Here is a 25,371-nt window from a genome sequence, read left to right as displayed (position 1 = left end):
GTAGTCATTTTTCTACTCTAGCTATTGGTTTTTACATAATTACTTTGTCTCTGGATATTTTATTACTTGTGTAAAATTTTCCAGCCGATTCTCTTCATTTCTCTAGTGTAATGATTATATCTACTACTAATAATAGTATTTCCTCCTTTGCAATTGTTAAACATCTTATTTATACTTCTTGTTTTTGTTATTGATTGGATCTTTCAAAACAAGGTTTAAGAAAAGGTAGTGGCAATAGTTTAAATCTTTTTCTCTTTCCTTATTTTAATAGGAATGTTTCTTGCATTTTATTCTTATATTCTAAGCTAGCCTTAGATCGTTTTTTAACTGTGATAAATGTTCCTTCCACTTGTAGTTCAAAATTTTGTGTATAATGTATTATTATTCACCAAATGACTTTTTAACTTATTACATGGTTTTTCATTTGATGTGACCAATTGTATTATTATATTTTTTACAGAGAGATCATAATACAAATACAAGATTTCTAGATTATGTCCTACTTGCTCTCAATATATCACTTTTTAATAAATGACTGAATTTATCATTCAAGAGCTTAGAATTATATCAATAAGTTTTACATTTTTATATTCTAATTTTTATTGAAATGGGACATTTATATAAAATATTCATACATAAATATTTTGTGAAAAATCACATGAAGCTTGTTTTTATGTTTTAGTTTATTTTAAAATTTTATGTGCTGGTCTTATCTGTTAGACGGTGGTCTCCAGATTAGGCTCATTATATAAAATGTGCTGTGAAGCTTTCCATCATTTTCAGTAATGGAAAAAGTCGGTGTAATGTGCGAATTTTCTGTTGCTTAATACTTTGAAATAACTAATCTATAAAACCATGTCTGAGCCTACATCTTTTATATGAAGTTTATTCTTTGGAACATTTTCCATTTCTTCTATAGCTATTGTTCCATATTTTATCTGTGTACAATTTTGTACTGTTTTGTGTGGGAATTGTTAATATATTTTATTTTCTTATTCTTTGAAAGCAATATCCATTTCTATGGTTATATCATATTTTTAAAGTTGATCTTGTGAATTTATGCTTTTCAATTTCTTTTGGAGATTACATTTGCCAGAAGAATTCATTGTTTTCCTCAAGAACTTGTTCTTTGATTTATGCAGTCTATTTCTTTCAGTGTAATTATTTATTTTCTGCTTTTAACTTTATTAATTCCCTCCATTTTATTAAGTTTCTTTTATTTTTCTTCATTACTAATCCCTTCCATTTATTAAGTTTATTTTATTGTTCTTCATATAATTTCTTGAATTGAATTCTTTACTCATTTGTGTCATTTTTCTTATTTAATAATGAAAGCATTTATAACAATGAAATAACTCTGAGAACATGTCACGTGTTCTTATATTGGTTTTATAATTTTTTAACTTTCTAAAAATCCTGCAATTGCTCTCTGAATTAAGAGTTCAGGAAGCTTGGGGTGCCTGGGTGGTTCGGTCATTAAACTTCTGCCTTCAGCTCAGGTCATGATCCCAGGGTGCTGGGATGGAGCCCCGCATCAGGCTCCCTGCTTGGCAGGAAGCCTTCTCCCTCTCCCACTTCCCCTGTTTGTGTTCCCTCTCTCACTGTGTCTCTCTATCAAATAAATAAATAAATAAAATCCTTAAGAAAAAAAAAAGAAGAGTTCCGGAAGCTTAAATTATCTAAGCTGAGTTTTAGTTGTCTTTAAACTTAACAATAAAAGGTAGCAGCTTCTTTCCATTCCACATAATAAGAGTTCTGAGATGGTGCGTAGCCAGTAAGATGGTTGTGCAAGGTCCCAAGTTTCTTCAAACGATTTGCACCACCATCTTAGCAGAGAGAAGAAATACTTTCAGAAATATGGCCCCAAAGTTTATCGGAATATAATTGTTTCTAGTAAAACACTTTGCCCAGTGAATTTGTTTTAACTCAATCTTGTGTAGCCATGTGCAGACAGCTATCAATAGAGAAGTCAAGAATGACATGAATTGGCGTTAAAACATGGATTCTTTGCAATCTATCAGGAGAGTCTTTTGCCAAATTACTTAGCTTCTTAAAAAATTTGTGTAGTTCAGGTATGAGCCAGAGGCTTTAGTGCTGAACATTGTGATATTTGAAGTTGGTCACAAACTTTGCCAAGGAGACCAGAGCTTTTTTATTTTATTTTATTTTATTTATTTTTTTATTTTTATTTTTATTTATTTATTTATTTATTTATTTTGACCAGAGCTTTTTTAGAGGGATCTTGAAGTGTTTTTCCTAAGGTTAACTTTCAGAATAGAGTGGCACCAGCACAGAGTTTTCACTAGCCTAGGGATGTTACCATGAAGGAAAATAAGGACCATACTGATAAGTTCTTAGAAACCAATACATAGTTATTAGGAAGGGGGAATTCAAGTGTTTGTTCTTTTTTAAAATAGTGGAACTCTGAAGTGGTATTTGTTTGTAGGTTCTTTGTTGTTGTTGTTCTTGTTTTGAGAGAGAGTGAAAGTGGAGGCAGGGAGGGGCAGAGGTAGGAGAGAGAAACTCAAGCAGATTCCACACTGAGCATGGAACCCAACATGGGGCTCACTGTCATGACCCTGAGATCATGACCTGAGTTGAAATCAAGAGTCCGATGCTTGAATGACTGACCCACCCAGGTGCCCCATAGGTTGTTATTTTCTAAATGTCTTCACTCAGTAAACTTAGAAGTTTGCACATCTTATGTTATGTCACCCATTTTTTAATTGTCCATTTTGGCTCTTAGATTCCTAAACACTAGTAGCCCAGTATAATAGACATGATAGTTTTCAATGTTTAGATTCTGTCAGCCCCAGTTCTGTGTCATCCTTCCACAAATGTCTCTGGCATGTCACTGCATTCATTTCTCCCCTCTGACGGTATCTCTTCAAAGCAATAATAACCGGCTCTGGCTTCATCAAGAGTCATATGCAAATAGATGTACATGTTCCCCCTTTCTCCCTTGAGCTTGTTCTCAATTGGAGGTTCATGAATCTTTGTGCCACTCCCTTTCCACCAGCAGGGCTCAGAGCCAAAGAAATTGGCATTGGATCAGCAGTTGCTTCAAATGATAAGAGGTCACAGGGAAAGGAAAGTACTTAGGATACAAGTAGGTGAAAATATAAGATAATTGGAACATGACACCAAAAATCTGAAAGGACATTTTTCTTTGGATGTCGAAGCATATATCTTTGTTAGAAAGTAAGATTACCCTAACCCTCATTTTATTACAGCAGCAACATCTCAGGTTTTTATGCAACCAGGGCAGTGATACAGGTTTCTGCTCTCCAGTCATAGTTCCCAGCCTATTCTTCTCATCTTAAGCTGTCATTGGATTTCTAACTTTTGCGATAATAAGCCATACCCATTCTTTCTAATTAATGGGTCTTAAAATATTTTATAACAAAGTCCTGATTTCTGGGCAACGTGGAATAAGATTTTACTCTTCTATTTGTTTTCTTTTTTAAAATCTCTTCTCTTTCTATTCACTTTCCTAAAGGAAAGAAAACAATTTATGCCATAAAGAGCAAATTCAGTTGTATTTTACCTTGTCACATAAGAGATGATACTGAATTATGAGTTATTACACTCACTAATCTCAAAGTCCTTCAAAGTGGTGGAATGATGAGTATCAATCTGGCTCCTTGGGATGCATGTGGGGAAGCGAGAGAGTGAAAGAGGATCTAGAGAGATAATTTTCTTAATCACTTTCTCTCTCTCTCTCTCTCTCTTTTTTTCTTTTGTCCAAAAAAGCCCACACCTAAATTATTATGTCTCTGCTTAGTTCATGTGTGTTGTATTTGTGCATAAAGTGCTATATATATGTGTCAGACTTGTTTCATGCAGGATAACACTGAGAAGATGATTCTCGTAGGCAAGGTGCACTTTGTGGAGGGGAAGGAAGGTGGAGAGGTAAAGTCACAGAAGAGGGCTTGGGTTCACCTGCCCTCCCTATCCCCATGTGGTACAGAAAGCATCAGTGCTGTGGGAAGGGAGCATATGTGCCTATAAAGGGAATGAATAAACATCCTGAAGCCCTATGAAAGAGAGGGTGGTAGAGTCTGTTTAAAGTAAGTGATTGCTCCTGCTTCCTGTGGTCCAGAAGTGGAAGAAAATAATCTTTTACAGGAGTCCTTATCCCTTCTGGGAAACAATGTTTCTGGCCTGACCAAGAGATGAACAGATTTGAGGACAGAAGATGGGTGGATACTTTCTTGTGTTGGAATTTTTGGCAGAGGCTACTAATTACTGCCCAAAGGCATTCTTTCTTTGTGGGCAGATTGTATCGTTGCTCTAAATATTTTCTGTCCTTCCATCTTAGTTTGGATTCCCAGAAAGAGACCCTGAAGCAAGGACTTAAGTGCAAGTAGCTTATATGGGAAGTGATCACAGGAAATATTAATATGGAAATGAAAAGCAAGACAGAAAACGGACAGATGCCAACAAAGGGTGTGTTTTAAAGCAAGTTACCACTGAAAGCACTGAAATTCAATCTTATCCCAGTGTAGACCATGAACTTCAGAGTTGTCCTGATGGATGAGAGACCTAGAGTGTTTATTGGTTGAAAGGGTGGTGGGAAGAGGCTTTAAATTCCCCAGCATTATGGGCCTATTATAAACCAGGACAAGGAAGTCTCCATGCTGGCAATTGGATGTAAGGCTGGTTTGCACTGAAAGAGCAAGCACTAGACAAATATTCATAGTGAACTCACTGTATCAGCTTTACCCTCCATGTGAAAGGATTGGGTTTCCTGCTGCATTGACTTTAAGCTTAGATATGTATTGCATCATTGTATTCCCAATGGGAGGATATATTTCACTACTCCACTGACAAGAGGATTTGGCCAATGAAATGTGAGCAGAAATAATGTGTTCAACTTTCTAGCAAAAGGTTTAAGAGTTATCACATTTTTTCCTTCTACCCTGTACCTTGCAGCATCCTGGATAAGAACTGCTCATTTAATCTAGCCCCTGAGATGAGAAAATATATATAGGTGGGCCTCAGCATGGTTAGAATGAGAAATAAATATAATTCATAATTATCTGTATCTAAAAGTATGCTATTGAAAAAAATTCATGTGGTATTGATTTTGTGTCTGGGCAGAGAATGGCAAGGAAACTGTTTCTGAGGCCATAAAGATGGCATCCAATTTATGCAGTAGTAATAAATTTGGTAAAACTGTAAGCAGAAGTTTGGAAGGCAGGGTCCAAGATGGCAGCATAGAAAGATCCTGAACTCACCTCCCATGGACACATCAGATAAATAGCTTCATATAGAACAATTCCTTCTGAAAAAGATATGAAAATTGGCTGAACAGCTAGTTTTTCCACATGCAAAGGATAAAATGACCACATAGAAACAGATAGAAGAGGTAGAGATGAAGTTTTTGCCCCAAATCCCACCCCGTGCATGATAACCCCCAACTGAGAGGGATCTCACAAAGGAGGAGCATGTTCCTGAGGAGCTAGGGGTTTGTGCCCTAGAGAAGACACTGTTGGGTCTGGGCACTGGACTTTGGGACTGGCACTGGAGAGATGAGCCTCCAAAGCCTCTAGCTTTGAAAAACAATGGGGTTACATCCAAGAGACCCAAAGGGCTGTGATGAAACTGAGATACCACTCTTAAAGGGCTTGCATGCACACTCACTTGCCCAGGGACTCAGTACAAAAGCTGTACTGTGAAAAGTGCCTGGACTATCTGTGAAGGAGATACATTTGCTAATCCCAAACTGTTTGCCAGAGGGACAAGGGCCTATTGGGACTCTGTCCAGGACAGGGGTACTGGTGAGCACTAATTCTACGCTCTCTCTTAACCTTGCTGGTATTGGTAAGTGTGTGCATTTTCTGCAGTCTCCTGATGTACTGCTAGAGCTGGCAGGCATGTGCTGCCTCTCCACTCTCCAGTTACCTTGCTAAAGCTGGTGAGTACACACAGATCACCCAGGAGACCTCTGATCACCTGGCTCTGGTACATTCCTGAGCCCCATGATACTGCCATAATTGGAGAGACAGTTCTTGGCAGGTTGCCACTCACAGAGCACCTTGTAGACAGCAGACTGAAATGCACTTCTAGTCTTCCTTTGAAAAAGTCCGATTTATTTGTCCTGGAGCTTCAGCATGAGGGGGAGACTTCGGTTTGCCACACATCTAGAGGCTACAAAGGGCTCTCAGGGAATGTGGGCTAGAGGATTCCATCTTTTCAATCTCCCTAGGTCTTGCTACAACTCACCTGTACCTCCTACAAAGGAGCATGTACATTTGTCTGGAGCCTTGATTTTTGCAACTGTTGCCCAAGGGACACCTCTAGATTAATTGTTCTGGAGACAGCAAGTTTTACAATTGCAGTCTCATGAGACTATATATATTGGCATCCTTTAAAAGCTGTGGCCTAGGGGTCTGACTTCCAATCATCCTGGTACTAGGAGCTGATTGAGATCCTATCCTTTGGAACATTCAATGTCTTGGCACATCCTCAACAACTGGACCTATTAAGAATTGTGATTAGACAATCACAACATTTTGAAAGGCAACCAAGAGCAAAAGCAAAGTTGAATGACAAAGTTCATCTTCTACATAAGACCACTCACTCAAGAACAAGAGCTAGCTGTCTTACCTAATACACTGAAAAAAGCACAGAGAGTCAAGAAAAATGAAAAAAAACAGAGGAATATATTCCAAACAAAAAAGCAAGATAAAACCTCAGGAAAAAAACCCCATGAAATGAATATAATTGACTTACCTGATAAAAAGTACAAAGTAATAGTCATAAAGATGCTCATTGAACTTGGAAAAATAGATAAGCACAGTAAAAACTTCAATGAAGAGCTGGAAAAGATAAGAAAGTACCAAACAGAAGTCACAGAGCTGAAGAATATAATAACTCAACTGAAAAGTACATTAAGAGGTGTCAAGAGCAGACAAGATGAAGCAGAAGAAATGAGCAGTGAGCTAGAAGACAGAGCAGTGGAACTCACTCAAACAGAACAGTGAATGTAAAAAGAACTTTTAAAAGTGAAAGTAGCTTAAGGGATGTATGGGACAACATCAAACAGAATAACATTCACATTATAGAGGTACTAGAAAGATTAGAGAGAGAAGAAGGGGCAGAAAACTTATTTGAAGAAATAATGCCCCCAAACTTCCCTAACTTGTAGAAAGAAACAAACATCCAGATCCAGGAAGCATAGAATGTGCCAAACAGGATGAACCTGAAGAGATTCAAACCAAGACATATTATAATTAAAATATTGTAAGTTAGAGAATTTTAAAAACAGCAAGAGAAAACAACTTGTTTACATATGAAGGATCCCCCACAAGAATATCAGCAGATTTTTCAGCAGAAACTTTGCAGGCCAGAAGAAGCTGGCATGATATATCCAAAGAGCTGAAAGGGAAAATTTTCCAACCAAGGACCCAGCAGGTTATCATTCAGAATTGAAGAAAAGATAAGGAGTTTTCCAGACAAGCAAAAGCTAAAGGAGTTTGTCACTACTAAACCAGCCTTATAAGAGATGTTACAGGGACTTTTTCAAACAGAAAAGAGATGGTACTAACTGCTGACCAAAAAAAAAAAAAAAAAAAAAAAAAATTATGAAAGAATAAATCTCAGTGATAAAGGTAAATATACAATAAAGATAGTGGATTAATCACTTATAAAGCTATATAAAGGCCCAAAGGCAAACATATTTGCAACTCTAACTACAATAATTAAAGGATATACACAATAAAAAGATGCAAATATGACAACAAAAACATAAAATATGAAATTTGTGGGGAGTAAAAATATAGAGTTTTAGAATGCATTCAAATTTAAGTTGCTATCAACTTAAAATAGACTATTTTATATATAGGGTGTTATATGCAAGCCTCATGGTAACCACAAAGCAAAAGCCTATAGTGCATACATAAGAGATCATGAGAAAGGAATCTACACATAATATTAAAGAAAGTCATCAAACAGTAAGGGAAGAGACCAAGAGAAGAAGAAAGGAGCAGAAAAAAACTACAGAACAACCGGCAAACATTTAACAAAATGGCAGTAAGTACATACCTAGCAATAATGTCACTTTAAATGTAAATGGACTAAATTCTCCAATCAAAAGACACAGAGTGGCTTAATGGATAAAAAATAAGACACATTTATATGCTGCTTATAGAAATACACTTCAGATGTATAAATACACACTGACTGGAAGTGAAGGGATGGAAAAATATGTTCTATGCAAATGGAAACCAAAAATTTGGAAGGCAGATAATAAGCTAAATGAGCTTGTGGCTTTAAGCGAAGAAGTTGGCATATAAAATATTTGTTCCCTGATTTGGTGCTAATGACTAAATTTCATAATAAAAAGGAAAACTCAGGAAAATAATTGGCTCATTTGCAAGTAGGAATGGAAGGGAAAAGAAGTCTAGAAACTTCAGGACTAACAGTGCTGAAAAACCTCGGAAAATGACTAGAAAATTATCAAAGAAAATGACAGAAAATAGAAGGACCCTAGCCTCTAATGGTTCTCTGAAGCTAACATAGCTGTCCTGATGATTTCATTCAGAATTATTTCACATAGAAAAGAAAAGCAAACTTTAATCTTTTCAAAGCCACTGGAATTTTTGGTTTCTATTACTAATATCTTTATGTAAATTTAAGTTGAGTTATATAGTCTAAGACTCAGAATACTGTTTGCTCCAGGAAATTTTCAAGATTTGGTAAGCCTGGTCTGGATTGGATCAATGTGCCTTCATCAGGGAGGGCGTAGGTTTAGGTGATGTGTTGAGAGGAGGGCATGCACATCCTTGACCATGGATATTGCAGAGTGTTGTGGATGGGCTAACAGGAAGAGCTAGAACAGTAAATTGTTGGCTTAGCTGACTATGGCCTGAAACATTGCTGTTAGTTGTTTTTAGGTTTGCCTATGAATGTCATACAGTAGGGTTCTAGTAGGAGTTTATATTGTCTGCTAAGCATTATAAGAGAGCCTTCTTATTCTTATTATTTGCATAGCAATCCTTATAATTATTTGTGGCAAAATGGAAGATAAGAACACATTTTTTTCATTATCTTCCTCTTCCTCCTGGCCTTGCCCCATACTGATGGAGATATCTTGAGTGTATTCTATAGAATTCTGATGAGAAGCATGCAATCCCATGACATGGAGAACTTGGTGACAAATAGCTTCATATTCTTGACAAACAAAGGAATGCTTGTTCAGCACATAGAAGAGACTGATTTAGGTCAGGTACGGATTCTTTTATCAATACTGAAGTTCAGCTTCCCCTTAGTGTACATATATATCTTGCAGCTACTGGGCTCAAAGGACTGTAAAAGCATTAACATAACCACCCAAACATAAAATAAGCCTTCTTTTTCCAGGGTCTATTAATCATTTGCAAAGAACTACCATGTTTGGTTAGTAAAGAAAACCTCAATAAATTCCAGAAAGAAATGATAAAAATCAATCTTGTCTGACTATTCAGCAGTCAGCTTTAAAAATCTTTGAATTCAACTCTTGCAACAAGTAAATATCATGAACAAAAGTGAGAAATCTACCTCATTAGATTAACAAAGCTTATGTGACTTAAGCAAACACAGCACATTCATTTGTTTAGATTCAGATTCAAACAAACCAACTATTAAAAAAGGTTTTTAAGACAGTTGGTCAAATTAATTATGGACTAAGAATTAGAAGACACCAAGGAATTATTTTTGATTTTTTTTTAAGGGGATAATAGTGGTACTGATCCTTCCTTCCATAACTTAAATGCTCCTAATAAAATGAAGGTTGTTAAGTGGGAGGCAGAAGATTCAGCCCCTGTAGACAACCCATCACAGCCTGGTCCTGCCATGTCTCCAGCACCATCTGTAATCATCATAACAATATATGTTCTAGCCAGGCTGCTGTCCTCAAAATTCCTCACATATACTCTCATTTTTCAGAATTCAGTGCCTTTGCAAAAGCTGTTCCTAAGAATTTGGCTGAAACCCTCAAACCCTTCACCTGGCAAAATGATCTTGTAAGACTCAGCTCAAAAATTGCCTTCATGTATTCTTTCCTCAACAAACATGGCACAAAACCTCCCCATGTTACCACATTTTTATAGCACTACTCCATTAGACTATATTTATTTCTTGGAACACCTTTCTTTTCCCAGTGTGCCCTGTATATACTGCCAGTCTGTTCATTTTCTTCAGAAGAGAGTTAGTTTCATATTTTCACTTCCCTTTGTTTTACTCCATTATCTATTTTAATATTGCTTCCCACCCACCTCTCCAGTGCACTGGTTAACAGTGTCTTCCAAATTACCTAATTTCACTTGACCTTTATGTACTATTTGAAATTGTTGTTCACCAACATTTTCTTGATCACTTGTGGGTTCATTTTTTATTGATTGTCTTATTTCGACATGTTTTAATATAGCTTCCTCCTACAAGCAGGTGATGAAACAAAGGCTTGTGTGCAGGGGGTTCATTTTAGGAAGTGATTCCAAGGAATATGAGGAGCAGATTGGAAGAGCAAAACAGGGAAAGAGAAAAAGCTGATCTAAATGTGCAACCTTGATTAAGGAAATCACAACTATAGACCATATGACTTCATCTTTCTAAGAGCTGTGTAAGGAGCTATAAGAATGTACTTGAGAATGTTCTTCCTGAGGACCAGAAAAGAGTAATGTTTATCATTTCCCATTCCCCATCATTTCCCATTCCCCATTGGTCAAGGGTTGCTCCATGGGCTGTTAACAACCTTATACTTAATTACATGAGTGAGAGAGTAGCCAAGTGGATCCTGCAGGTGCCCTTATTGCTGATGGCAGCAAATCCCTAGGAAAAATTTCTGATTACTTGGTATAGCTGTGACAAGATGCATTCAGATGACATTTGAGCTCAGCTGGCTGATCCAAAAATGACAAGGTTAAGAAAGTAGAGGAAGTCCTAGACTCACCAACCAGACAACAACAACAACAGCAAAATAAAAGGCATCCAAATTGCCAAGGAAGAAGTCAAACCTATACTGTTTGCAGATAACATGAAAATTTATATAGTATAAACCCAAAAAGAACACCACCAAAAAATTGCTAGAACTGATACACGAATTCATTAAAGTCATAGGTTACAAAATCAATGTACAGAAACCTGATGAATTTCTGTATACTATAATGAAGTGGCAGAAAGAGAAATCAAAGAATTGATCCCATTTACAATTGCACCAAAAACTGTAAGATACCTAGGAATAAACCTAACCACGGAGGTAAATCATCTGTACTCTGAAAACTATAAAGCACTAATGAAAGAAATTGAAGATGACACAAAGAAATGGAAAAACATTCCATGCTTATGGAATAGAAGAAAAAAGTATTGTTAAAATGTCTATACAACTCAAAGCAATCTACACATTTAAAGAAATCCCTATCAGAACACCACTAGCATTTTCCACAGAACTAGAACAATCCTAAAATTTGTATGGAAAACAAGAGACCCTGAATAGCCAAATCACTCTTGACCAAAAAAAGCAAAATGGCAGATATCACAATTATGGACTTCAACTTACATTACAAAACTGTAGTGGTCAATACAGTACAGTACTGGCACAAAAACAGACACAAAGTTCAATCGAACAGACTAGAAAACCCAGAAGTGAACTCACAAGGATATGGTCAACTAATCTTTGACAAAGCAGGAAAGGATATCCAATAGAAAAAAGACAGTCTTTTCAATAACTGGTGTTGGGATAATTGAACAGCAACATGCAGAAGAATGAAACTGGGCCACTTTCTTACACAATACACAAAAATAAATTCAAAATTGATGAAAGGCTTAAATATGAGATAAGGAATTATCAAAAGCCTAGAGGACAACACAGGCAGTAGCCTCTTTGAATCAGCCATAGAAAATTCTTATAAGGTATATCTCCAGAGGCAAGGGAAACAAAGGCAAAAATAAACTATTAGGACTTCATCAAGATAAAAATCTTCTACACAGCAAAGCAAACAATAAACAAAACTAAGAGGGAACGTACAGAATTGGAGAAGATATTTGCAAATGACATATCTGATAAAGGCTTAGTATCAAAACTATATAAAGAACATATAGAACCCAACACCCCCAAACCAAATAATCCAGTTAAAAAATGGGCAGAAGACACGGATAGACATTTCCCAAAGAAGACATACAGATCTCCAACAGACATATAAAAAGATGCTCAACATCACTCAACATCAAGGAGATACAAACCAAAACTACAAAGGGATACCACCTGACACCAGTCAGAATGACTGAAATTAACAACACAGGAAACAACAGGTGTTGGCTAGGATGCAGAGAAAGTGGGACACTCTTACCTTGTTGGTGGGAATGTGAACTGGTGCAGCCATCCTGGAAAACAGTATGGAAGGTCCTCAGAAAGTTAAAAATAGAGCTACCCTATGACCTAGCAATTGCACTACTAGGTATTTACCCAAAGGATACATAAATACTGATTCTAAGTGGTACGTGCACCTGATATTTATAGCAGCATTATCAATAGCCAAATTACAGAAAGAACCAAAATATCCATTTATTATGCTAAGCAAAATAAATCAACCAGAGAAAGACAAATACAATATGATTTCACTCATATGTGGAATTTAAGAAACAAAACAGATGAACATAGTGGGGAATAAAAAAGAGAGAAGCAATTCAGAAAACAGATTCTTAACTACGAAGAGCAAACTGAGGGTTACTGGAAGGGAGGTGGGTAGGGGATGGGTTAGATGGGTGATGGGGATCAAGGAGGGCACTTGTGGTGAGCACAGGGTGTTACATGTAAATGATGAATCACTAAATCCTACACTTGAAACTAATATTACACTGTATGTTAGCTAACTGGAATTTAAATAAAAACTTGAAAAAGAGGGGCACCTAGGTGGCTCAGTGGGTTAAGCCTCTGCCTTTGGCTCAGGTCATGATCTCGGAGTCCTGGGATTGAGCCCCTCATTGAGCTCTCTGCTCAGCGGGGAGCCTGCTTCCCCCTTCTCTCTCTCTGCCTGCCTCTCTGCCTACTTGTGATCTCTGCCTGTCAAATAAATAAATAAAATTTAAAAAAAAACTTGAAAAAGAAAAACAAAACAAAAACAAAATAATAAAGTATATGTGTCCACAGCATGAAAGAAAGAAAGAGAGAGAGAGAGTGAGGGAGAGAGAAAGAAAGAAAGAGAAAGAAAGAAAGGAAAAGGACCAGTGGGATGTGAAGTTTTGTGCAAGAGATGTTCAAAATTCCATTTTTTTCCTGGATCTTCTTCCCCTACTTAATATTGGTGTTCCCCAAGGCTAGTCCTCAGTCAAATCCTACACATTAATTCATTCATTCAGTCAGAAAATATTTTGGGGGCTCCTACTATTTTTCAGACACTTGAGATTCATTAATATACGTCAAATAAAGATAACTGCGTTTATGGGCTCGACATTACAGTGCTATATAATAATTAAATAAATTAATGTATTAGAAATGTTGCAGAAAAAAAAATTAAAAGAAGATTAGAGAAACCAGGAGTTTTGGAGACAGGAGTAGGTTTGCCAGGATAGACTCCATCAAAGAAGTGATATTTTAGCAAAGTCTTAAAGGAGGTCAGTGCAGTATCAATATGAACATCTGGAGGAAGAGATTTCCTGATAGAGGGAGGAGCTTATTCAAAGGCCCTGAGGCAGCAGCATAACTAACTACCATATTTAAAGGCTAGTGAGGAGCAGTAGGAGACAAAACCAGAAATCTAAGAGAAGCTGGATAATGTAGAGCATGTGAAGCCATTGTAAGGACTTTGGATTTTACTTAGGGTGGAACAGGAGGCATTTCAGGGTTCTACAAAAGGACTGACATGACTTGACTTAACAGAGTCACTCTGGCTGCTGTTTTGCAAACAGACTGCCAAGAATCAATGACAGCGGCAGGTTGGCCAGAGAGGAAGTGGTGTCAGGCAGACTTCTGAGAAAGCCCCCAATGACTCCTCTCTCCTAGAATTCACATTTTTCATGGAGTCTCCTACCCTTGACTGTGGGCTGGATCTGATGAGTAGACTATGGAAAAATATTGAATGTCTCCTCCCAGATTAGATGACTTCTCTCTGGTTCTTCTCATTTGCTCTGATGAAGCAAGGTGGCATATTCTGAGCCACACTCCAGACAGGTTCCTGTAACAAAAAGTTACAGGAGGCCTCTGCTCAGTAGCCACTGAGTTGCTGACACCCTCAATCCTCTAAGCCACAGGGAAGGCATGCTGCCAGCAACCTTATGAATGAACTTGGAAGTGGATCCTTCCACCTTTGTGGCAAGATATGTCGGCCCAACTGACACCTTGGAGCCTGGAGGAGACTGGGAGGTAGAGATGTCAGCTAAGCCACGCTTGTATTCCTGACCTACAGAGATGGTGAGATAATCAACACTGCTGTTTTAAGCCCCTAAGGTTTGGGGGAAATTTGTGATTCAGCAACAGATAACTAATACAGATGTTATTGCTGTATTCCAAGTACAAGGTGATCATGGCTGGGAATAGCATGGTAGCAGCGGAGGGGTGAGAAGTGATGTACTATGGCTTTGAAGGGAGAGTCAGGAGAATATGAGAAAAAGGGCCAAGACTGATGTGCAAAGGGTTCAAGTGACATCAGTAAAGAAGGTCAGGAGGTGTATAGTTTCCCATTTCCTAGGTCTTCTATGAAGGAATGTGCTTGAAGGAAGCAGCTGGATTAGCCCTAAGAGGAGGGACCTGTCCCCCCTCTTATAGTGCGTGAGAAGACCGTCATTTCAGTAAGGATAAACAGATCCTTAGGCATCAAGCTGGCTCAGTGGAGGTCATAGATGTTTACAAAAATTTGCTAGAAAGGACAGCTACTGACTCCTGACAACGTTACAGGAGGCTGGGTTTGAGCATAATCTCTCTAAGTGTAAGAAAGTGGACTGCAAAATTTATTTCTAAGACAGAATAACAACAGGTTTTTCCAATGGTGATGATCCAGTAGAGGGGGAAAAATCTGATGAGAAAAGAGAGAATCACTGGAACAAATTCCACAAATAAGGGATCTGTTACATGAGTTTGGTTTTAGGTAGACACGCACAGCATTTCATCTTTCTGTCTCCATGTTCTCTCCAGGTAAAGCAGGAGTGATAAAATCATGCTGAATGCTTCCATTAGATGGTGGCATGCAGGAGAACACCCACCTTGTCCAAAAGAGTCACTTTCTAGATACCCCAAGCACCAGTCAATTGTCGACAGCTTGGGAATGTGGACCCAGACTTGCCAGGTCCTTTGATTTTCAAAAGCAGCCCTTAACCCTGCTTTTATGAGAGCTTCCAATTTTTAAATGCTCACAAGTAATTCAGAATTTAAAACAAAAAACCCAAACCAAACCAAATCAAACCAAACCAAACCAAAACAAAACAAAGAAACAGCACTCCACAGACCAGGGCACATTAGCAGGTTGAATTGAATTGTGGTCGTTGCCGTAAGTAATCACCTGCAGGCTCACTATTTTAATGAACATCTCCTTTTCTGTACAGTAGCTGGAGTGAGTTTTTAAAATATAAATATGATTTGTATCACTACCCTGCTAAAAATCCTTAAGTACCTTTCTCTTGCATACTGGACAAAGTTTTGCACACTGGATAAAGTTGTAATTCTATAAAGCAGCTTTTCCCCACAATGGCGCTCGAGCTAACTTCCCTAGTCTCAGCTCCTGCCATTCTGCTCTTGGACTTGGTTCCTGCCCCATACACCTCCCACCATGCCACCAGGAGACCTATGTTTTATCAACCCCCTTTTTTTCCTCAAGTTCAATTAACCAACATGTAGTACATCCTTAGTTTTTGATATAGTGTTTAGTAATTCATCAGTTGTATATAATACTCAGTGCTCATCACATTCCATGCCCTCCTTAATGCCCATCACCCAATCACCCCATCTCCCCACCCACCTCCCCTCCAGCAACCCTCAGGGTTTTTTGTTTTGTTTTGTTTTGTTTTTTCCCAGAGTCAAGGGTCTCTCATGGTTTGTCTCCCTCTCTGATTTCTTCCCATTCAGTTTTCCTTCCCTTCCCCTATGACCCTCCCCTATTTTTATATTCCACATATGAATTGTCTTTCTCTGATAATGATAATTGTCTTTCTCTGATTGACTTATTTTACTTAACGTAATATCCTCCAGTTCCACCCATGTTGATGCAAAAGGTAGGTATTCATTCTTTCTGATGGCTGAGTCATATTCCATTGTGTGTATATATGGACCACATCTTCTTTATCCATTCATCTATTAAAGGACATCTCAGGTCCTTCTATAATTTGGCTATTGTGGACATTGCTGCTATGAACATTAGGGTGCAGGTATCCCTTCGTTTTCATTGCTGGGTCATAGGGTAGCTCTATTTTTAATCCTTTCTATGTTCTTGTCATACCTCATATTTCCTCCAATAGCATGAATATCTTCTACTATATTTGCCTTTATGTAAATTCCCTAGATTCTGATACTTTTGAGGGTAGAGACATCTTCCATCTTATCCACTGGGTCTAGTTTTGTGACTATTGTGTGGCAGACAGTGAGAAATAAGTGATAGAATTTGGTACTTTCCATATCTTGACACCAATTATTTCTCCTATGCTCTTTGCACCTATTCTCCAATTATCTCTGGATATCTGGATGTCTACTGGCCCACTAAATCCAACGTGCCCCCCCTTCTTATTTTCCTTTTTAACTGATGACAACAAAATTCACTCAGTTATACGGGCCACAGAATTAAAGCCTCTCAGAGGCTTCACCATATTCTATTGGATATTTCTTGGCCACCACTTAAGTTAAGCTGTTGTTTCTTTTCTCACTCCGATTGTCTTAGATAAGACCTGCTTATCTTTCAGCTGTGCAAATTCTATATACTCAGAGAACATCTGCCTGTGTCTATCATCTGCTCATCTCGGTATCAACTCAGAACCCTGCTGGCAAACCCAGACCTACTTGTTTCTGCTTCAAACACGTCACTGACACCTCAGAGACATTTAGGCCTTGTTCAAATACTGTAAGAGGTTCCTGACATGCAACTCTTGCGCATTCATGGCCTAGCTTAGCTTATATTTCCTATGATCTCCCACCACCCTTCCCCATCTTGCACATTATGCTCTAAAAATATCAAGCCTCTTATACTATCCCAAACAAAATTTCTATACCATGGCTTGAATGCATTTACCTGTACTGTTATTTCTACCAACATTCTGGTTCATCTCTCCAGAGAGACTGTTACTCATCTGCATTCAACTCAAATGTCCCCTTACCCAGGAATTACTTTTTTAATATTTCCCACTAAACATGAGTTGCCTTCCATGTTTATTTATATTTCTATTGTACTTATAAATTCATTTCTTCCTCTAGACTCCAAGATCTTTAAGAATAGAGCCTGGGTTTTACTTATCTCTGTGGTCCTGGAGACAAGCACAGAACCTGATGCAAAGTGATTGTTTATAGACAGTGTTTCATTGAATGGTGGCCATTCTTTATCACAGGCAGTTTGAATATCCCATTGATCTGGAGAACACTGAATACTCCCATTTGTATTGAAAGGATTTACCAAAGCCTTTAGATTTTTTTTTTTTCCAAAGTCTTTAGATTTTAACACACAAGGAAATAGACAGAAAGGATCCTGTTGCCCGGATCCTTTTTTTTTTTTTTTTTTAAAGACTTTATTTATTTATTTGACAGACAGATCACAAGTAGGCAGAGAGGCAGGCAGAGGAGGAAGCAGACTCCCCACTGAGCAGAGAACCCGATGTGGGGCTCGATCCCAGGACCCTGAGATCATGACCTGGGCTGAAGGCAGAGGCTTTAACCCACTGAGCCACCCCGGCGCCCCTGTTGCCCGGATCTTTGAGTCAATAAGCATTTATCTGCTCCCGTCTGCTGTAGAGTAACCAGGGGAGTATAAGCAAAATTGTGAAGAAATGATGGAGGAGTCAAGATGGCGGAGAAGTAGCAGGCTGAGACTACCTCAGCTAGCAGGAGATCAGCTAGAGAACTTATCTAAAGATTGCAAACACCTGCAAATCCATCGGCAGATCAAAGAGAAGAAGAACAGCAATCCTAGAAACAGAAAAACAACCACTTTCTGAAAGGTAGGACTGGCGGAGAAGTGAATCCAAAGCGACGGGAAGATAGACCCCGGGGGGAGGGGCCGGCTCCCGGCAAGCGGCGGAGCAACGGAGCACAAAATCAGGACTTTTAAAAGTCTGTTCCGCTGAGGGACATCGCTCCGGAGGCTAAACCGGGGCAAAGCCCACACGGGGTCGGCGTGACCTCAGGTCCCGCGGGGTCACAGAAGGATCGGGGGTGTCTGAGTGTCACAGAGCTTGCGGATATTGGAACGGGAAAGCCGGTTGCAGAGACAGAGTCGACAGTGAGCTCGCAGCTCGGAGTTGCCTTGAACCGGTCGCAAGCTCGGTGAGCTCGGAGCGCGGCCGGAGGTTGGGCAGACGCGAGTTACTAGGAGCTGTTCGCTGAGGGCGCACAGGGAAGCGGGGCCCTGGGCTCTCGGCTCCTCCGGGCCGGAGACCAGGAGGCCGCCATTTGTATTCCCGTCCTCCGGAACTCTACGGAAAGCGCTCAGGGAACAAAAGCTCCTGAAAGCAAAGCCGAGCAGGTCACTCAGCCCGGCCCCTGGTAAGGGCGGTGTAATTCCGCCTGGGGCAAAGACACTTGAGAATCACTACACCAGGCCCCTCCCCCAGAAGATCAACAAGAAATCCAGGCAAGACCAAGTTCACCTACCAAGGAGTGCAGTTTCAATACCAAGGAGAGAGCAGCAGAATTCCAGAAGAGGAGAAAACAAACCACGGAACTCATGGCTTTCTGCCTGTGATTTTTTAGTCTTGCAGTTAATTTAATTTTTTTCTTTTTCATTTTTTATTCTCTTCTTCTGCTAAAATTTTTTATAACTTTTACCCTTTTCTTTTTTAACGTTTTTTAACTAGATTATCTAATATATATATTTTTTCTTTTTTATACTTTCCTTTATTCATTTTCTTTTTTTTTAATTCTTTTTTTTTCTTTCTTTCTTTTTGAACCTCTTTTTATCTCCAAATCAGAAGAGATCCTAATCTCTTCAGTCTTTTTTTTTTCTTAATTCTTTTTTAAATTCTTGATTGAATTTTTAATTCAATCTCTTTTTTTTAATTCTTTTTTCTTTTTTTTCTTTCTTTCTTTTTGAACCTCTTTTTATCCCCAAATCAGGAGAGATCCCAATCAGAAGAGATTGGGAGATCCCAATCAGAAGAGATTGGGAGATCCCAATCAAAGGAGATCCCAATCAGAGGAGATCCCTCACCCAATTGTGAGGGGGGAGAAATCCCCCCTCATGACTTGGGATCTCTTCTGATTTGGTTAAAGCATATTTTCCTGGGATTGTTGCCACCCTTTTAGTATTTTACTTGCTCCTTCATATACTCTTAGCTGGACAAAATGACAAGGCGGAAAAATTCACAACAAAAAAAAGAACAAGAGGCAGTACCGAAGGCTAGGGACCTAATCAATACAGACATTGGTAATATGTCAGATCTAGAGTTCAAAATGACAATTCTCAAGGTTCTAGCCGGGCTTGAAAAAGGCATGGAAGATATTAGAGAAACCCTCTCCAGAGATATAAAAGCCCTTTCTGGAGAAATAAAAGAACTAAAATCTAACCAAGTTGAAATCAAAAAAGCTATTAATGAAGTTCAATCAAAAATGGAGGCTCTCACTGCTAGGATAAATGAGGCAGAAGAAAGAATTAGCAATATAGAAGACCAAATGACAGAGAATAAAGAAGCTGAGCAAAAGAGGGACAAACAGCTACTGGACCATGAGGGGAGAATTCGAGAGATAAGTGACACCATAAGACAAAACGACATTAGAATAATTGGGATTCCAGAAGAAGAAGAAAGAGAGAGGGGAGCAGAAGGTATACTGGAGAGAATTATTGGGGAGAATTTCCCCAATATGGCAAAGGGAACGAGCATCAAAATTCAGGAGGTTCAGAGAACGCCCCTCAAAATCAATAAGAATAGGCCCACACCCCGTCACCTAATAGTAAAATTTACAAGCCTTAGTGACAAAGAGAAAATCCTGAAAGCAGCCCGGGAAAAGAAATCTGTAACATACAATGGTAAAAGTATTAGATTGGCAGCTGACTTATCCACAGAGACCTGGCAGGCCAGAAAGAGCTGGCATGACATTTTCAGAGCACTAAACGAGAAAAACATGCAGCCAAGAATACTATATCCAGCTAGGCTATCATTGAAAATAGAAGGAGAGATTAAAAGCTTCCAGGACAAACAAAAACTGAAAGAATTTGCAAACACCAAACCAGCTCTACAGGAAATACTGAAAGGGGTCCTCTAAGCAAAGAGAGAGCCCACAAGTGGTAGATCAGAAAGGAACAGAGACAATATACAGTAACAGTCACCTTACAGGCAATACAATGGCACTAAAATCATATCTCTCAATAGTTACCCTGAATGTTAATGGGCTAAATGCCCCAATCAAAAGACACAGGGTATCAGAATGGATTAAAAAACAAAACCCATCTATATGTTGCCTCCAAGAAACTCATTTTAAACCCGAAGACACCTCCAGACTTAAAGTGAGGGGGTGGAAAAGAATTTACCATGCTAATGGACATCAGAAAAAAGCAGGAGTGGCAATCCTCATATCAGATCAATTAGATTTTAAGCCAAAGACTATAATAAGAGATGAGGAAGGACACTATATCATACTCAAAGGCTCTGTCCAACAAGAAGATCTAACAATTTTAAATATCTATGCCCCCAACGTGGGCGCAGCAAACTATATAAACCAATTAATAACAAAATCAAAGAAACACATCAACAATAATACAATAATAGTAGGGGACTTTAACACCCCCCTCACTGAAATGGACAGATCATCCAAGCAAAAGATCAACAGGGAAATAAAGGCCTTAAATGATACACTGGATGAGATGGACATCACAGATATATTCAGAACATTTCATCCCAAAGCAACAGAATACACATTCTTCTCTAGTGCACATGGAACATTCTCCAGAATAGATCACATCCTCGGTCCTAAATCAGGACTCAACCGGTATCAAAAGATTGGGATCATTCCCTGCATATTTTCAGACCACAGTGCTCTGAAGCTAGAACTCAACCACAAGAGGAAGTTTGGAAAGAACTCAAATACATGGAGACTAAACAGCATCCTTCTAAAGAATGAATGGGTCACCCGGGAAATTAAAGAAGAATTGAAAAAAATCATGGAAACAAATGATAATGAAAATACAACGGTTCAAAATCTGTGGGACACAACAAAGGCAGTCCTGAGAGGAAAATATATAGCGGTACAAGCTTTTCTCAAGAAACAAGAAAGGTCTCAGGTACACAACCTAACCCTACACCTAAAGGAGCTGGAGAAAGAACAAGAAAGAAACCCTAAGCCCAGCAGGAGAAGAGAAATCATAAAGATCAGAGCAGAAATCAATGAAATAGAAACCAAAAAAACAATAGAACAAATCAACCAAACTAGGAGCTGGTTCTTTGAAAGAATTAATAAAATTGATAAACCCTTGGCCAGACTTATCAAAAAGAAAAGAGAAAGGACCCAAATAAATAAAATCATGAATGAAAGAGGAGAGATCACAACTAACACCAAAGAAATACAAACTATTATAAGAACATACTATGAGCAACTCTAAGCCATCAAATTTGACAATCTGGAAGAAGTGGATGCATTCCTAGAAACATATAAACTACCAAAATTGAACCAGGAAGAAATAGAAAGCCTGAACAGACCCATAACCAGTAAGGAGATTGAAACAGTCATTAAAAATCTCCAAACAAACAAAAGCCCAGGGCCAGATGGCTTCCCAAGGGAATTCTACCAAACATTTAAAGAAGAACTAATTCCTATTCTCCTGAAACTGTTCCAAAAAATAGAAATGGAAGGAAAACTCCCAAACTCATTTTATGAGGCCAGCATCACCTTGATCCCAAAACCAGACAAGGATCCCATCAAAAAAGAGAGCTATAGACCAATATCCTTGATGAACACAGATGCAAAAATTCTCACTAAAATACTAGCCAATAGGATTCAACAGTACATTAAAAGGATTATTCACCACGACCAAGTGGGATTTATTCCAGGGCTGCAAGGTTGGTTCAACATCCGCAAATCAGTCAATGTGATACAACACATCAATAAAAGAAAGAACAAGAACCATATGATACTCTCAATAGATGCTGAAAAAGCATTTGACAAAGTACAGCATCCCTTCCTGATCAAAACCCTTCAAAGTGTAGGGATAGAGGGCACATACCTCAATATCATCAAAGCCATCTATGAAAAACCCACTGCAAATATCATTCTCAATGGAGAAAAACTGAAAGCTTTTCCACTAAGATCAGGAACACGGCAGGGATGTCCATTATCACCACTGCTATTCAACATAGTACTAGAAGTCCTAGCCTCAGCAATCAGACAACAAAAGGAAATTAAAGGCATCCAAATCGGCAAAGAAGAAGTCAAACTATCACTCTTCGCAGATGATATGATACTCTATGTGGAAAACCCAAAAGACTCCACTCCAAAACTGCTAGAACTTATACAGGAATTCAGTAAAGTGTCAGGATATAAGATCAATGCACAGAAATCAGTTGCATTTCTCTACACCAACAACAAGACAGAAGAAAGAGAAATTAAGGAGTCAATCCCATTTACAATTGCACCCCAAACCATAAGATACCTAGGAATAAACCTAACCAAAGAGGCTAAGAATCTATACTCAGAAAACTATAAAGTACTCATGAAAGAAATTGAGGAAGACACAAAGAAATGGAAAAATGTTCCATGCTCCTGGATTGGAAGAATAAATATTGTGAAAATGTCCTTGCTACCTAAAGCAATCTACACATTTAATGCAATTCCTATCAAAGTACCATCCATCTTTTTCAAAGAAATGGAACAAATAATTTTAAAATTTATATGGAACCAGAAAAGACCTCGAATAGCCAAAGGGATATTGAAAAACAAAGCCAAAGTTGGTGGCATCACAATTCCGGACTTCAAGCTCTATTACAAAGCTGTCATCATCAAGACAGCATGGTACTGGCACAAAAACAGACACATAGACCAATGGAACAGAATAGAGAGCCCAGAAATAGACCCTCAACTCTATGGTCAACTAATCTTCGACAAAGCAGGAAAAAATGTCCAATGGAAAAAAGACAGCCTCTTCAATAAATGGTGTTGGGAAAATTGGACAGCCACGTGCAGAAAAATGAAATTGGACCATTTCCTTACACCACACACAAAAATAGATTCAAAATGGATTAAGGACCTCAATGTGAGAAAGGAATCCATCAAAATCCTTGAGGAGAACACAGGCAGCAACCTCTTCGACCTCAGCCGCAGCAACATCTTCCTAGGAACATCGCCAAAGGCAAGGGAAGCAAGGGCAAAAATGAACTTTTGGGATTTCATCAAAATCAAAAGCTTTTGCACAGCAAAGGAAACAGTTAACAAAACCAAAAGACAACTGACAGAATGGGAGAAGATATTTGCAAACGACATATCAGATAAAGGACTAGTGTCCAAAATCTATAAAGAACTTAACAAACTCAACACCCAAAGAACAAATAATCCATTCAAGAAATGGGCAGAGGACATGAACAGACGTTTCTGCAAAGAAGACATCCAGATGGCCAACAGACACATGAAAAAGTGCTCCATATCACTCGGCATCAGGGAAATACAAATCAAAACCACAATGAGATATCACCTCACACCAGTCAGAATGGCTAAAATCAACAAGTCAGGAAATGACAGATGCTGGCGAGGATGCGGAGAAAGGGGAACCCTCCTACACTGTTGGTGGGAATGCAAGCTGGTGCAACCCCTCTGGAAAACAGCATGGAGGTTCCTCAAAATGTTGAAAATAGAACTGCCCTATGACCCAGCAATTGCACTACTGGGAATTTACCCTAAAGATACAAACGTAGTGATCCAAAGGGGCACGTGCACCCGAATGTGTATAGCAGCAATGTCCACAATAGCCAAACTATGGAAAGAACCTAGATGTCCATCAACAGATGAATGGATCAAGAAGATGTGGTATATATACACAATGGAATACTATGCAGCCATCAAAAGAAACGAAATCTTGCCATTTGCGACAACATGGATGGAACTAGAGCGTATCATGCTTAGCGAAATAAGTCAAGCGGAGAAAGACAACTATCATATGATCTCCCTGATATGAGGGAGTGGTGATGCAACATGGGGGCTTAAGTGGGTAGGAGAAGAATCCATGAAACAAGATGGGATAGGGAGGGAGACAAACCATAAGTGACTCTTAATCTCACGAAACAAACTGTGGGTTGCTGGGGGGAGGGGGGTTGGGAGAAGGGGGTAGGGTTATGGACATTGGGGAGGATATGTGCTTTTGGGTAAATTGGAAGGGGAGATGAACCATGAGAGACTATGGACTCTGAAAAACAATCTGAGGGGTTTGAAGTGGCGGGGGGGGTGGGAGGTTGGGGTACCAGGTGGTGGGTATTATAGAGGGCACAGCTTGCATGGAGCACTGGGTGTGGTGAAAAAATAATGAATACTGTTTTTGTGAAAATAAATAAATTGGAAAATAAATAAATAAATTAATTAAAAAAAAATTGTGAAGAAATGCAGGGGGCCTTTGGTGTCTTGCCTGCTTCCCTTCCAGTGTTCATTCTGAAATGTTTTACCTTCTAACTTTCTCCCTTTACCCCTAAGATGCTTATTCTCTTTTCTGTTCCCAGGCTCTTCATTTTCGTTCTCCAACAGAATCAGAAATTTTGATCAGCAATAATCTTTAGAGTAAATTGAGAATCTTTTTTGAATGCTTAGTCTAAAAGTAATGAATCCACTAGTGGAACAAAAAAGTACAGGATGTTTGTTTGAAATTGAATCTATTCCAGAAAATATATGATGTGTGTTCCACGTCCCTGAGACAACAAAACTGAAGGACTCCATACATATCTGTTTTTGCTTCTTTTCCTGCTTCTGTTTTTGCTATGACCTGCACCCATACCCTACTTTGCACATGTTTTGTGATGTGAATAGCATAGTACTCCCTGTAAAGGACAAGGAATTAATGATTCTCTAGAATAACATCTAAGGAAGGACCAGGTGAGAATGACAGGAAGAAGCTATCCTATGTGAATTCCAGACCACCTGAGCTAGATATCTCTGTACCAAGGCCTCCTTGCTCCTAGAAATAACACCTGGGTCCTCATCTTCATTCTAACTGGTTCCCGGATGCTTGAAAGGATCAACATCCTCAATAAAACCCCCCAGACCCTGAACAAAAGCAGCACCCCCTCTTTTTCTTT

The 25,371-nt window shown here is 38.7% G+C and overlaps 1 long non-coding RNA gene across 3 annotated transcripts in view; it reads right to left on the bottom strand.

Moving 5' to 3' along the window:
• The window catches only part of LOC122909049, a 139,438-nt gene that overhangs the window by 9,259 nt on the left and 104,808 nt on the right, over positions 1-25,371 (bottom strand). For 2 of the 3 annotated variants that reach the window (XR_006385070.1, XR_006385072.1), the window contains 3 exons: positions 12,330-12,363; positions 6,739-6,824; positions 5,241-5,287 (listed from right to left, as the gene is read on the bottom strand). This is a non-coding gene — a long non-coding RNA (uncharacterized LOC122909049). Of the gene's footprint in view, positions 1-5,240; positions 5,288-6,738; positions 6,825-12,329; positions 12,364-25,371 lie in introns of those variants that run through there. The other variant, XR_006385076.1, reaches the window with a different exon arrangement.

The sequence above is a fragment of the Neovison vison genome, chromosome 6, assembly GCF_020171115.1.
Source record: "Neovison vison isolate M4711 chromosome 6, ASM_NN_V1, whole genome shotgun sequence".
Classification (NCBI taxonomy): Eukaryota; Metazoa; Chordata; class Mammalia; order Carnivora; family Mustelidae; genus Neogale; species Neogale vison.
Note: the sequence above shows the minus strand (reverse complement) of the source record. Positions and strands in the feature narration are given on the sequence as shown.